The sequence below is a fragment of the Chlorocebus sabaeus genome, chromosome X, assembly GCF_047675955.1.
Source record: "Chlorocebus sabaeus isolate Y175 chromosome X, mChlSab1.0.hap1, whole genome shotgun sequence".
Lineage (NCBI taxonomy): Eukaryota > Metazoa > Chordata > Mammalia > Primates > Cercopithecidae > Chlorocebus > Chlorocebus sabaeus.
This window is the reverse complement of record NC_132933.1, coordinates 72,751,838-72,764,933: the sequence shown is the minus strand read 5'-3', so window position 1 is coordinate 72,764,933 and position 13,096 is coordinate 72,751,838. Positions and strand designations below refer to the sequence as shown.

General features: G+C 37.3%; 1 long non-coding RNA gene across 9 annotated transcripts in view; it reads right to left on the bottom strand.

Annotated features, from left to right (window-relative positions):
- LOC103232254 (uncharacterized) overlaps positions 1-13,096 on the bottom strand; it is a 120,278-nt gene that overhangs the window by 13,726 nt on the left and 93,456 nt on the right. The window contains exon 5 of one of the 9 annotated variants that reach the window (XR_005237635.2): positions 11,742-11,963. The exons of the other annotated variants lie outside the window; for them this stretch is intronic. This is a non-coding gene — a long non-coding RNA (uncharacterized lncRNA). The remainder of the gene's footprint in view (positions 1-11,741; positions 11,964-13,096) is intronic. 9 annotated transcript variants of the gene reach the window in all.

Genomic DNA, 13,096 nt, shown 5'->3' with positions numbered 1-13,096 from the left:
GTTCTACTAGCCATAACTACAGATTTCACTGGAAAAGAGACTGCAATAACTTTATCTTGATAAGAAGACCACTGACAATGGACTGGCTCTGGCCAGTTTTCAGAGGTTGCACACTCATGTGCCTTCATGTCCTGAAAATACTTTTTGATGTATAGTACCTAAATGTAATAAATTTAAATGTTTTCTCCATCCCAAAGCGAACATTACTTATATGTTATGTGCATGTTTCTTCAATATGGAAATGTCAGGAACACCTTCATAAATATTCACAGCTCCTCCTGTCACCTGTCAAATATGTATGTTTAGCTTGCCTCTTTAGCATAAACTTCCTACTCCAACCCCTCCTTCTTTGAAGTGCTTGTTTCTGATCTTGGCCGCAGGCTGTGCTTCCCAGCCTGTGGGATGGTCACCTTTTAGGCTACATGCCTTACAAGAAATAAAGTCTCTTCTCCTTTTCTAATTCATACTTTTCCCAGTTAACAGCTGAGAGAGGCAAGGAAGCTGCAGATGAAAAGCATACAGGTGGCAGAGGTTGGTTCACAGGTTTAAGGGAAGACGCTGTTTCCATAACATAAAAATGCAAGGTGATGCAAGTACTGATGTAGAAACTACAGCAAGTTATCCAGAAAGTCTAGCTAATATAATTGATGAAGGTGGCTAGAGTACACAACAGATACTCAATGTAGACAATACAGCTTCCTATTATAAGAAGATGACATCTAGGAATTTCATAACTAGAGAGGAGAAGTCAACACCTAGCTTCAAAATTTCCAAGAACATTGTGACTCTTATTAGGGATTAATGAAGCTCGTGATTTTAACTTAAAGTCAATGTTCATTTATCATTCAGAAAATCCCAGGTCCCTTAAGAATTATCTTCTCTGCCTCTGCACTCTAAATGGAACAACAAAGCCTGAATGATAGAACATCTGATTTCAGCACGGTTTAGTGAATATTTTAGGTCCACTGTTGAGACCTGCTACTCAGAAAGAAAAAAAAGAAAAAAAAGATTCAAGGTATTATTTCTCCCTGACAATGCATTTAGTCACCCAAGAGCACTGATAGAGATATACAAGAGAGATTGATGTTGATTTCATGCCCTAGAGTTAGAAGGAGAGCCTGAAGATGTGACTGAATTGCTACAATCTAATGATAAAATTTTAATAGATTAGGAGTTGCTTATTTATGGATGAGCAAAGAAAGTGGTTTCTTGAAATGGAATTTACTTCTGGGTAAGATTCTGTGAGCACTGCTGAAATGATAACAAATGAGTTAGAATATTACATGAAGTTCATTAATAAAACAGCAGGATTTGAGAGTATTGACTCCAATTTAAAAAGTTTTATTGTGGGTAAAATACTGTCAAACAGCATCCCATGCTACAGAGAAATGTTTCATAAAAGGAAGAGTCAATCAATGTGGCAAACTTCATCATTGTCCTATTTTAAGAAATTGTCACAGCCATCCCAACCATAGCAATCACCACCCTAATCAGTTAGCAGCCATCAACAGAGGCAAGACCCTCCACCAGCAAAAAGATTATGACTTGCGGAAAGCTCAGAGGAGTGCCATAATTTTTTAGCAGTAAAGTATTATAAATTAAGATATGTACATTTTTTAGACATAATGCTATTGCACACAATGAACTACAGTATAAAAATAATTTTTTTTAATTTTTTTTTTTTTTTTTTGAGACTGAGTTTCACTCTTGTTGCCCAGGCTGGAATGCAATGGCATAATCCCAGCTCAGTGCAACCACCAGCTCTCGGGTTCAAGCGATTCTCCTGCCTCAGTCTCCCGAGTAGATGGGATTACAGGTATGCGACACCACGCCCAGGTAATTTTATATTTTTAGTAGAGATGGGGTTTCTCCATATTGGTCAGGCTGATCTCGAACTCCTGACCTCAGTTGATCCACCTGCCTCAGCCTCCCAAAGTGCTGGGATTACAGGCGTGAGCTACCGCACCTGGCCTGTAAACATAATTTTTTTGGGCGGGGGGGGATGACAGAGTCTCGCTCTGTTGCCCAGGCTGGAGTGCAGTGGTGTGATCTTGGCTTACTGCAAGCTCCTCCTCCCAGGTTCACACCATTCTCCTGCCTCAGCCTCCCGAGTAGTTGGGACTACAGGCACCCACCTCCATGCCCGGCTTTTTTTTTTTTTTTTTTTTGTATTTTTAGTGGAGATGGGGTTTCACCATGTTAGCCAGGATGGTCTCAATTTCCTGACCTCATGATCCGCCCACCTCGGCCTCCCAAAGTGCTGGAAGCCACCACGCCCTGCCATAAACGTAATTTTTATATGCTCTGGGAAACCAAAAAATATTTTGTGACTCACTTTACTGTGATATTCATTTTATAGTAGTGGTCTGGAAGCCAACATACTATGTCTCTGAGTTATGCCTATATCAGGCACTTTACACTTATCTTTGGCTTGCAAACACATCATTTTCCTTTAAGCTTTGTCCTAGAAGAGATGCAGAGAAACTCATTCAAATGAAATTGGCAGAAAACTATTGTACTGGAGAAAATTGTTTTTTTGCTACCTCTCATAATCCCTGGTAGGGCATGGCTGCTAACATAGCAATTAAGACAAATACCAGTGAATATAAAGGAGTCTTTAAGGTTATTTCAAATTATCCAACTTTGAAAAGGAGTAAAAATGATATACTTTAAAATCATCTCTCTGTTCAAAGTCAACACAAGAAATATGGTCCCTTAACAATCAGGACACCTGATGGGCTACATATGTTTATATATACATATATGGGCTATATATGTTTATTTGGTTTTTAGAAACAGTTGTATAATTTTCTTTAGTACTTTATTAAAGATCAAATATCTTAGAAGCAGTAGAATATAGTGGTTAAGAACTTGAGCTCCAGAGTCAGTCAGATGGGTTCTTGATTCTACCATTTATAAGTGTGTGGTCTTGGTCAAATAACTTCTATCTCATTTTCCTCATCTGTAAATGGGTTTAAGTTTGTTTGAAGGACTAAATGAGGTTTTCATGTAAAATGCTTAGAGTAATACCAGACAGTTAGCAACTGATGAATAAATATAATCATCCCATCTAGTGCAGTATTAGGCAGGACTACCGTACCTTTTTATTTTTTTAAAATTTACCCTTAACCTTCATCTATCACTGCCAAATTTACACCACCAAAAACAATGGCCTTCTAATTAGAGCCATTCAAAGTGCCCATCTGATTGTCTGACTGACCTACTATACGTACTTCCAAGAAGTTCTGTTGAATAATAATATGAGACTATAAGATTTGGTCATCTATTATGTGAACTTGTTATTCATTCATTCTCTCTCTCTCTCTTTCTCTCTCTCTCTCTCTCTCGCCTCCCTCCATCCTTCTCTCTCCCTCTGTCAGTCTCTAGAACATGTGAATATGTTACTTTACATGGCAAAAGGGCTTTGTTACAGATATGATTAATGTTGCAAACCTTGAGATAAGTGTTATGGTTTTAATGTGTTCCCCAAAGTCCATGTGTTGGAAGCTTAATTCTCAGTGCAACAGTGTTTAAATATGGGATCTTTAAATGGTAATTAATCCATCCATGAGGATTAATGTCATTATCAGAGGTATTGGTTTGGTATGCAAATGAATTCAACCTGCCTTGTGTTAGCATTTTCTATCTCTACATATACCCCTCCCTCCCTCCATTAATCTTTCTCTTTTTCCTGCTCTCTTGTCCTCTGCCTTCCACCATGGGATAATGGAATAAGCAGGCCCTGACCAGATGAGGCCCCTCAACCTTGAAATTCCCAGCCCCCAGAATTGTAAGAAATAAATATATGCTTTTTTATAAATTACCCAGTTTCAGGTGTTCTGTTATAGTATCATAAGGTAGACTGAAACAATGAGATTGGCCTGGATTATCTGAGTGAGTCCAATAAAATATTGCATTCTTAAAAGTGGGAGAACTCTGTGGGCTGTGATTACACGCGACCAAAGAAGAATGGTCAGAGATGTGCAATATTGATGGCTCTGAATATGACAAAAGGGAGCCATGAGCCAAGAAGTACAGGTGTCTTCTGGAAGCTGGAGAAGGCAACAAAATAGAATTTCCCCTACAGTGTCCAGAAGGGGGCAAAGACCTTGATTTTAGCCTGGTGAAACCCATGTTGAACTTCTGACCTACAGAAATTTCCAGTTGAAAATACTTAGGATATCTTGACAAATTTCCCTAAACCTCTGAACCCCTTATCTTTCCATCCCTTCTCAGGAGTATGGATCCAATGGCAACTCAACTCAAGATATTCTGACTGTACTATAATGAAGTAGAATGAATTCACATTCCCTAAGAAAGAAGCAGGATGGTCTTCTATTTTCTTCTTCTTCCCCTATTCTCCCTTTGGAGATGGTCCCTACCTGGTTGTCAAAAGGTCAGCTTGACCAGAATTTCTTTCTTTTCTTTTCTTTTTTTTTTTTTTCTGCCTTTAGTAAATGCCTGTAGTAATTTATTGGAAACTTTTCATTCCAACTTTGCTCTTCCTCTGGTAGGATTTTCAGCTGAACTAGAAAGAGACACTTGGGGAGCAAAATAATTAGGAGATATTTCAAGCCACACTTTTTGCTACAAAGGGTCAAAATGCCTGTATAGCATATTTAAAACACAGCTATGCCTTCTCTTTATTAAACTCAGTTGGAGGGACTATGGAACAGGAATACTCTCTACACAGGTATCTGCCTGGAAGACAATACAAATTTCTTCCTCACAAGCAAGGCTAACTGCATATTTAACTGCAGAAAACACGGAGCTGAACTAAGCATGTAATAGGGAGACTTCTGAACAGCAAGCATAGCTTCTATCACCCTGCCATCTCCCACTCTTTCTCCACAATCTTTCATTTCATACCTTTACTTATCCTCTCCCTCTCCCCTTATTTCCCATTCTTTTTCATTCCTCTTTCTCTTCCTTTCTCTATCCTAAGAGATGAAACGTACTTGTTGTCTAAATGAAAGCTTATAATCGCCATCTACTGGCTACAGGATTTAAGTACAGGTTGCAGCAGGGTATTTATGAGTATTTGCATGTTTGAACATTGTCTGTCTCTATGAAGTAATTATTTATCTCTTTGACTGCATAGTTCATATTGCTTCCTGAAAAAATGCAATCTTATGCTGTTTATTAAGGCTTCTTTTTCACAGAATGAGCTTCAGAGGAGTTTTAAAGTTACAATTCTAAATTATAATCTACTAAGCCCCTCTAGGAGAGGGATTCTGCTCAACTCAACAAGTGCTTGGCACACAGTAAGAATTAGTAAATGCATTTGAAGAAATATTTGAATCAATCCCTTGGCACAGAAACAAAGGCTCTCTTTTTCTGTATATCAGTGTCAACTGATCACAGCAATAACCACCTAACTAGATTCCCTGACTTTTTTTTTTTTTTTTTTTTTTTTTTTTTTTTTTTTTGAGATAGAGTCTTGCTCTGTCGCCCAGGCTGAAGTGCAGTGGCACCATCTCAGCTCACTGCAACCTCCGTCTCCCAGGTTCAAGCAATTTTCCTGCCTCTGCCTCCCAAGTAGCTGGGATTACAGGCACCCGCCACCATGCCCAGCTAATTTTTGTATTTTTAGCAGAGATGGGGTGTCACCATGTTGGCCAGGCTGGTCTCGAACTCCTGACTTAGTGACCTGCTCGTCTCAGCCTCCCAAAGTGCTGGGATTACAGGTGTGAGCCATCATGCCCAACCAATTCCCTACCTTTATTACCTTCTCCTCTAATCGAATCCATTCCACATTTGTTGCATTAATTTTACTGAAGTTGAACTCTTTATTGACAAGAGCATTTTAAAAAGTATCCAATAACTCCCTGTTTTCCACATAATGAGGTTCAGAGTCATTAGCCTTACTTTCAAATCTCCCACCCTTCAAACCTCATCCTAATTTGCTGACTTTATCTCCTATAGCCCCCTTCACAAACAAAATGATTTATTTGTTCCCAAAACATTCTGTTCATTTCACTGACTCTGTGTCTTCTATTCAGAATTCAACTCCCCTTCCTGTTCTGCATCTTGCAAACCTTACCTTGTCTTCAAGTTCCTTCTTGTAAACTGCGTTCCCTTTTAAACCTTCTTTAGTTGTCTGCAGCATGTAAGTTCTCACCTTTAAAGTGACTCTCTTGCTTCTGAACTCCAATATCACTTTCTCTTAATGTTTCTTATCACTTTGCACTTTTTAGTTTGTATTCTAATTAATACATGTTATATTTATCCTACTAGATTGTGACCTTTATAATCATGATACCAAATATTAATACCTATTGAATTTTTATAGGTCAGGGTTACTGAGAGGTACTATAGGACCTAGTACGTACGAAAGGCTTTATAAATGTTAGCTACGTTAATGTTGCTGTTGTTCATTTTTTAAAAAAGATAATCCTGGGCTTACCCATTGTGCTTTCAAAAATCTTCAGCTTCAGAAGTAACACAGAATCCAACTGTGTTTTCATCACTCAAAACTTTCACTTCCTTTCTTTTATGGATTTGTTTTCCGAAAATTTGTAGAGGAAGGCAACAATTAGAGACCAAGCTACTTATTTGAAACCACAGCTGTGTGACCTCAGGCACGTCAATTCCTGTGTGCTTCAGTTTCCTCATCTATAATGTGGGAATAATAATAGTATCTACTTCACAGGGTCATTGTGATTACGTAAGTTGATGGGAATTAAGTGCTTATAACAATGTTTGATACATAGTAAATACTGTAAAATTGTTAGCTATTATTGTTATTGTTATGAAAGGAACAACAGCATGAAACAGGCACTTTGGCATACACTGTGTCATCTAATCCTCAAAACAACTCCTTAAGGTAATAATTACTTTTTGTTTTGCAAACAGGCCAAAGCTCAGGAGAGTTTAACATTCCTCTGTGGGTACACAGTACAGTCAGAGCATAATTCTAATCCAGATGAATATGTTGTACCCTAGAAAACTAAGAAAATACTAATGTTAGTGTTCTGAAGAGCTAAGAACATGCATAAATGTAGACATAGGAGGCAACTGTCTATAAAGCGTGATTTGAAAAAGGCCCTGCCACAAAATCCTTCCAGTTCCTTCAGTTTCCTTCTCTTCCTTCCTTCTCTTTCCAAGGTCTTTAGTACTACTGCTATTACTTCATTATACAGGTTAAGCATTACCCTCTTTAGACTCTTGGAAGGAATAGCATCTCAGCATGAATGAGTTTATCACATTAATACTAACAGGCATTATTTGAAGAAAGGAATCCCCAAATGTGAACCACTTTCCTTAGGGCAGCTCTGATATAGTGCACTCCATTCAGGAAACCTGATCTAACCTGGGTTCTCCATCTCAATTTGGAAGCAGCAAGTTTAGGGTAACTGACATAGGCCTAGATTCACATCACAGCGTTGCCACTTCCTAGCCACATGACTTTGGGCAAATCACTGATTCTGTTTCCCTATCTATAAAATGGGGCTAACAATATTTCTAGTTTAGAGAGCTGTAATGATTAAATGATTTGATGCACACAAAGGATTTACTGCAGTTCTTGACACCTGACAAGTATTTAAGCAACACTAGCTGTTTTATTCTAGCTTCTGTTGGCTCCAGTGCAGGATAAGACCTAGCTTCTCACTCGCTCAGTAGGAGCTTTATCAGTGTGGTAAGAAATAATCATAATCATAACCATACCATTAACATTTATATAGCTTTAACTTTTTAATAAGGACTTCATAAATATTTTTGGTACTCCATAATTGAGGTAAACAAATAGCTTATACTCTCTACTTCATGTATGATGAAACTGAGGCCCTTTGTCAAAAGTTTAATGACTTATCCAAGATCACATCTTCAGTGAGCAAAAGCACAGACTAGGTCTAGATATTCTGGCTCATGATTTTTCCATTCAACTAAATTAACTCTAAGGGACCTAGATCTGAACTCTCATAATTGTCTAGTTCTTTTGCTTGCAGCCTTTACCTCTTACGTACTTTTTCATCCTCTGCTAATGGCCTTCCCTTTTCTTTCCTCAATACAATCACCTTGTCTTTTCTATTTTAAGAAAAAAATGTAAGTGACTTAGACTTGCCAGTAATTTTTTTATGTTCAGCATAATGTGCAACCACAAATATGATTTAATTCATCGTTATCCATTTCTTGATCAATTTCAAGTACTTGATACATAGCATGCACACTATGCATACAAAAGTATCTTTCACCAATGTGGAAACAGAAAGCCTGTCCAGGACAGAAATGGCCCATAATTTTCAATTGATAAAACTGAGTAGCAGAAAATGACTAAAAAGTAAAGGTTTTCCATTGTCTGCTTTTTTTTTTCCCTGCTTTTTAAATTCTCTTTCACCGTTTTTTTCATTTTCTTTCATTTGTTCTTTTTACTCTCAAAACACCAGATTAGGAAAGAAAGTCAGGGCAAGCCTTGGGTTTCAATTGTCCTGTTAATAGCATCTGGGCCTTGTTACATGGTTTTCCTTTATGGCACATAGAATCATATTGCAAAGTAATAGGGGTCACAGTACTATTTTTTCCTTAATTTTTTGTTTTCTTGAAGGTGAGGTCAAGGAGTGGTGATAAGTAATTCATATAGGAAAGAGCCAAAGACAGAAAAGTTTCAGATCATCAGTTATCAAGAAGGAGGGAAATAGAGAGAATATGATCATTTTCTTTCTCCCACTTTCCCCCACATCAGTGGAATTAAGGCAGGCAGACATTGTCCTTCACTGGTCTCTGCTAGACAGATTTCGTGACTGTACGACTTTGCTATGTCTCACTTTTAATCAACCAACGAACATGAATCAAACTTTTGGAAGCATCCTTATCAGTGCTGCATAATCCAGCTCTGTGATTTACTGATTCTTTCAGCTCCTGTTTGCCTCTTGTTTGGCTTTCATGTAGGGGAGCAGAGATCAGTCACTCTAGGAGGTAAGAGTTGTCCCTCCAGCTCCCATGTGTTGCTGTCACTCCACCCTGCTGCCTGTCCCCACATACCTGCAAGATGTGTTTCTATTAACCAACACTGAGATAGTAATTGATTTGCAGGAACCCATTCTTCAGTTCCATTTAGGTCACCTAATCTGTTTGCTGTTCACTGTCCAAGGGAATTAATTTAACATACACAAGTGTGACAAACTCCCCAACATTCAATATAGTTACCAGCTGCCTTGAAGTTTCTGTGGCATTCAGTCATTGGCTACCCAAGGAGACCCAAGAACAATGAGAGAACTCTTCCAAGTTGTTTTGTTTTCTCCTTCCCCATCTCTCATATTTTTAAAATAACCTGATGAGAAAGTATTTAATTTGTGTGTCTGAGAACTATGCATTATTATGATCAAAGGGAGATAATATAGAGTTCTGATTTAAATCAAAAGCAAACCCTTAATGAATGCCACATTATTATGGAATTATGAACTAAACAGTGTGTGTCTTAACAGTGGCTGGCATATTTCATGCTTTGTGTTTGTTGTAAAAAACATTTTGTAAATTTGTAGCTTTTTCTGATTCCCAAGGTTCTCTACAAAGAATCACAGTGATATACATTTGTAATGTGTCCAATTAGGTTTTCAAATAATATTTTATTTGGAAGATATTCCCAAATTAAATATATACTCTGTCTATGTATGCCTGAGATTCTCAATGCTCCCTTACTGGACATTGTTCAAACAACAATCTGTGTGTATTATTTATATGAGGGTGAATGCAACGTTTCTTAAGAGAAAAAAATAAAGACGAAACAAGTAAATTGTGATTCACTCAGTTCCCTAAAGCAGACACACCATGTTTTGACAGTCCCTGTCTGGCAACATCTGGCATCTCATGTATAGTAAAGAGTAGCAAGACGCACTGTGAATTAGCTTAAAGAGGAAATTATAGTTGTTTCATTTGCTTGAGGCATTTAGCAAAGTCTTCATCTGAATTATTTTGTCAACAAAAATTGAGTTTAAAGAGAAATATACCAACAATATTTTCACCCCAATTTTAGGATTCATTTTCTATAGGTCACAAATGAAAATAAATTTCTTAAACTTAGATGTCAGCACACCCACTTTTAAACAATAGAATAAGAGGCAGGAACTATAGGTTTCCGTTCCAGCTCTGTCAATTTCCAGCTGTAAGGCCTGGGGCAAGAAAATGTGGCTTTTTTTTTTGCTACAGCCAGTGGCTTCAGTCAAATACAGAAAACTGATGCCTTTTTACTTTCAAATTATACAAAATCTTTCTCTTAAAAAATAATTATTGCTCTTTTGTTTTTCCTACTGAATCATTTAAGAGTAAATTGCAAAAATTATGACTCTTCACTTCTAAATATTTCAGTGTGTATTTCCAAACAACAAGCACAGATTTTTACATGATAATGGTACAATAATCAAATTCAGACATTTAACATTGTCCCTTTGTTCTTGCCCTTCTTGCTACCTGGAATACCCTTCCTTTCCTCCAACACTCATCTTCCAAGGTCCATTTTCTTCACAAAGCCCTCTCAGATTCCTCAATGCCACACCGAAGAATCATGAAGTTTTAAAACATTGAAGCAAGAAAGAGAGATTACTCCTTTGCTTCTGCCATTTTCTAGCTGCATGATTTTAGGAAAATTATCTAATCTCTCCAAGGCTATGTTTCTTTATCAATTAAATAAATATTTACTGACTTAGGCTTACCTGGGGATTAAATGAGATCATGTATATACAATATTTAGCATAGCTACACAAGAAATCGTACATATATATATATATATATATTTTTTTTTTTTTTTTTTTTTTTTTTGAGACGGAGTCTCGCTCTGTCGCCTGGGCTGGAGTACAGTGGCCGGATCTCAGCTCACTGCAAGCTCCGCCTCCCGGGTTCACACCATTCTCCTGCCTCAGCCTCCCGAGTAGCTGGGACTACAGGCGCCCGCCACCTCGCCCGGCTAGTTTTTTTTTTTTTTTTTTTTTTTTTGTATTTTTTAGTACAGACGGGGTTTCACCGTGTTCGCCAGGATGGTCTCGATCTCCTGACCTCGTGATCTGCCCGTCTCGACCTCCCAAAGTGCTGGGATTACAGGCTTGAGCCACCGCGCCCGGCCTGTACTTCTATATTTTTATCACAATTTCTCTTTTCCCTGAAATCATGTAGGAGTGAATACTTTCTACTTTGTATTTCAAGCATTGGTGAAATTATTTATCTCCTTACTTATCTCCCTTATCTCTGACAATAATCACTTATGTGTGAGTCAGAATTTTCCATGTGCAATTGGTAGAAACCTAACTCAAATTGGTTTTAGAAATAAAGGGAATTCATTCATAATTGAAAACTCTAGGAAAATCCAGGGTCTCAAAAATGTCAAAAAGAGTTGGTCTCTATTTTTCTTTCTGTGTATGTATGACTGGGCATGCAGGTTGCCTTCAGTAGCTCTATTCCTATATCTAACTAACTACAAATCCAGTAGAATGAAATGGATTCTTTCTGACAGATCTAGCAAAAATTATGGAGTTAATTCCTAGACCAATTTGCCCATCCCTAAACTAAATATCTATGATTTAGGTGGCAGAGATTCTGGTTGGTCAGATCTGGGTCACGTGACAACTCTGCTTGTTTCAGAGTGATGTCATCCCTGCCAGACCCACACAGACAGAGAGTGAAAAGGGCATCTTTACCAGAAAAAATCAGTATGTGGTTACTATAAAAAGAAGGAATAAATGTTGGTAAAATAATAATAATAATAATAATAATAATAATAATAATATGGCATTTTGTAAGCCATACTCTACCTTATAAATATAGAAGGTATCATAGCCAATATCCTTAGTCTCCTGCAATCAGTCTCATCCTAAGTGGCCTTCAAGACCACACACATGCTGAAGTCAAAATCCTGTATAACCATGGAGGGAAATATTGCAAAGCAGCTATCTTGAATATCAGATCACATTCAGTTTCCTCATCTTCCATATCTGGTCAAAATGGAGTAAGGGAGATCGGATTCACTCTCCTGCCTGAAACAACCAAGAAAGTCAAATAAAATATATGAAGTGCAAATTTTTAAGACACTGGATTTCAGGCAAAAAATGACAGTGATCCCTGAAAGATGGCAAAGAAATGAGATGAGCCCTATGATTGTCCAGGTTACTGTCAAGAGACGGTTTCCAGGCCACAAAATAGGGAAACGAAACTCTGGTAGAACATAATCTCTGTGTTGAGGAAAGAAAGCTGAGCATCCAAGGAGAACAAATTGGTGGAGTCTGCAAAACAAAATACCAGAGAGGAGAGAGCTGCAGAGAAAGAACTTTGGGGAACTGCAGAAGATACCCTCTGAATATTCAGTAGAGTACTCATCAGTGTATGCATATAAGGAAATTACTAGAGAAAAAAAGATTAAATAAAACAGTGTTCATAGATGGCCAGAATTAGTTCCTGTTACCACCAGATTGGAAAACTTCACAATTCACAGTCAATAAGGTACTTACTCACGACTGAGCTTGACTTATTGACTTATTGAGCTTGCCTCAGTTGTAGGGAATAATGAGACTTGAATCTAGACTACAGATTAAATGTCACTCTGGTTCCCTAACAAATCTTACAATAAATACCTAGAATAATAAAAATCATTCCAAGTAATTTAATTATGGCCCAGAATAAAACTTAAGAATATCTATAGAAATTCAAAAATATACAGCATCCAAAAAGGTAAAATTCACATTTGACATCTAACCAAAAATTAGCAGTCATGAAAATAAGAAAATACATGCCCTAAGAAGAAATCAACCAATCAAAAGTAATACAAAATTGAAACAAGTGTTAGAATTAGCATACAGGGATGTTAAAACAGTTTCTATAACTGTATTACATATATTAAGTAAGCTAAGTAGAGACATGAAATATATAAAAAGACCCAGGTCAAACTTCTGAAGATGAAATCTACAATGCTTCAGATTTAAAATTCACTGGCTGGGATTAGCAGCAAATTACAAAATTACAAATCTCATAACAAAATGTTAGTGTACTTGAAGACAGAGTAATACGAAAAATTCAAAATGAAACTCATACAGGAATAAATAATTTGAAAGAGTGAAAAGAAAGATCAGCTACCTCTGGGACAACTTCAAAAGACCAAATATATGTGTAGTTA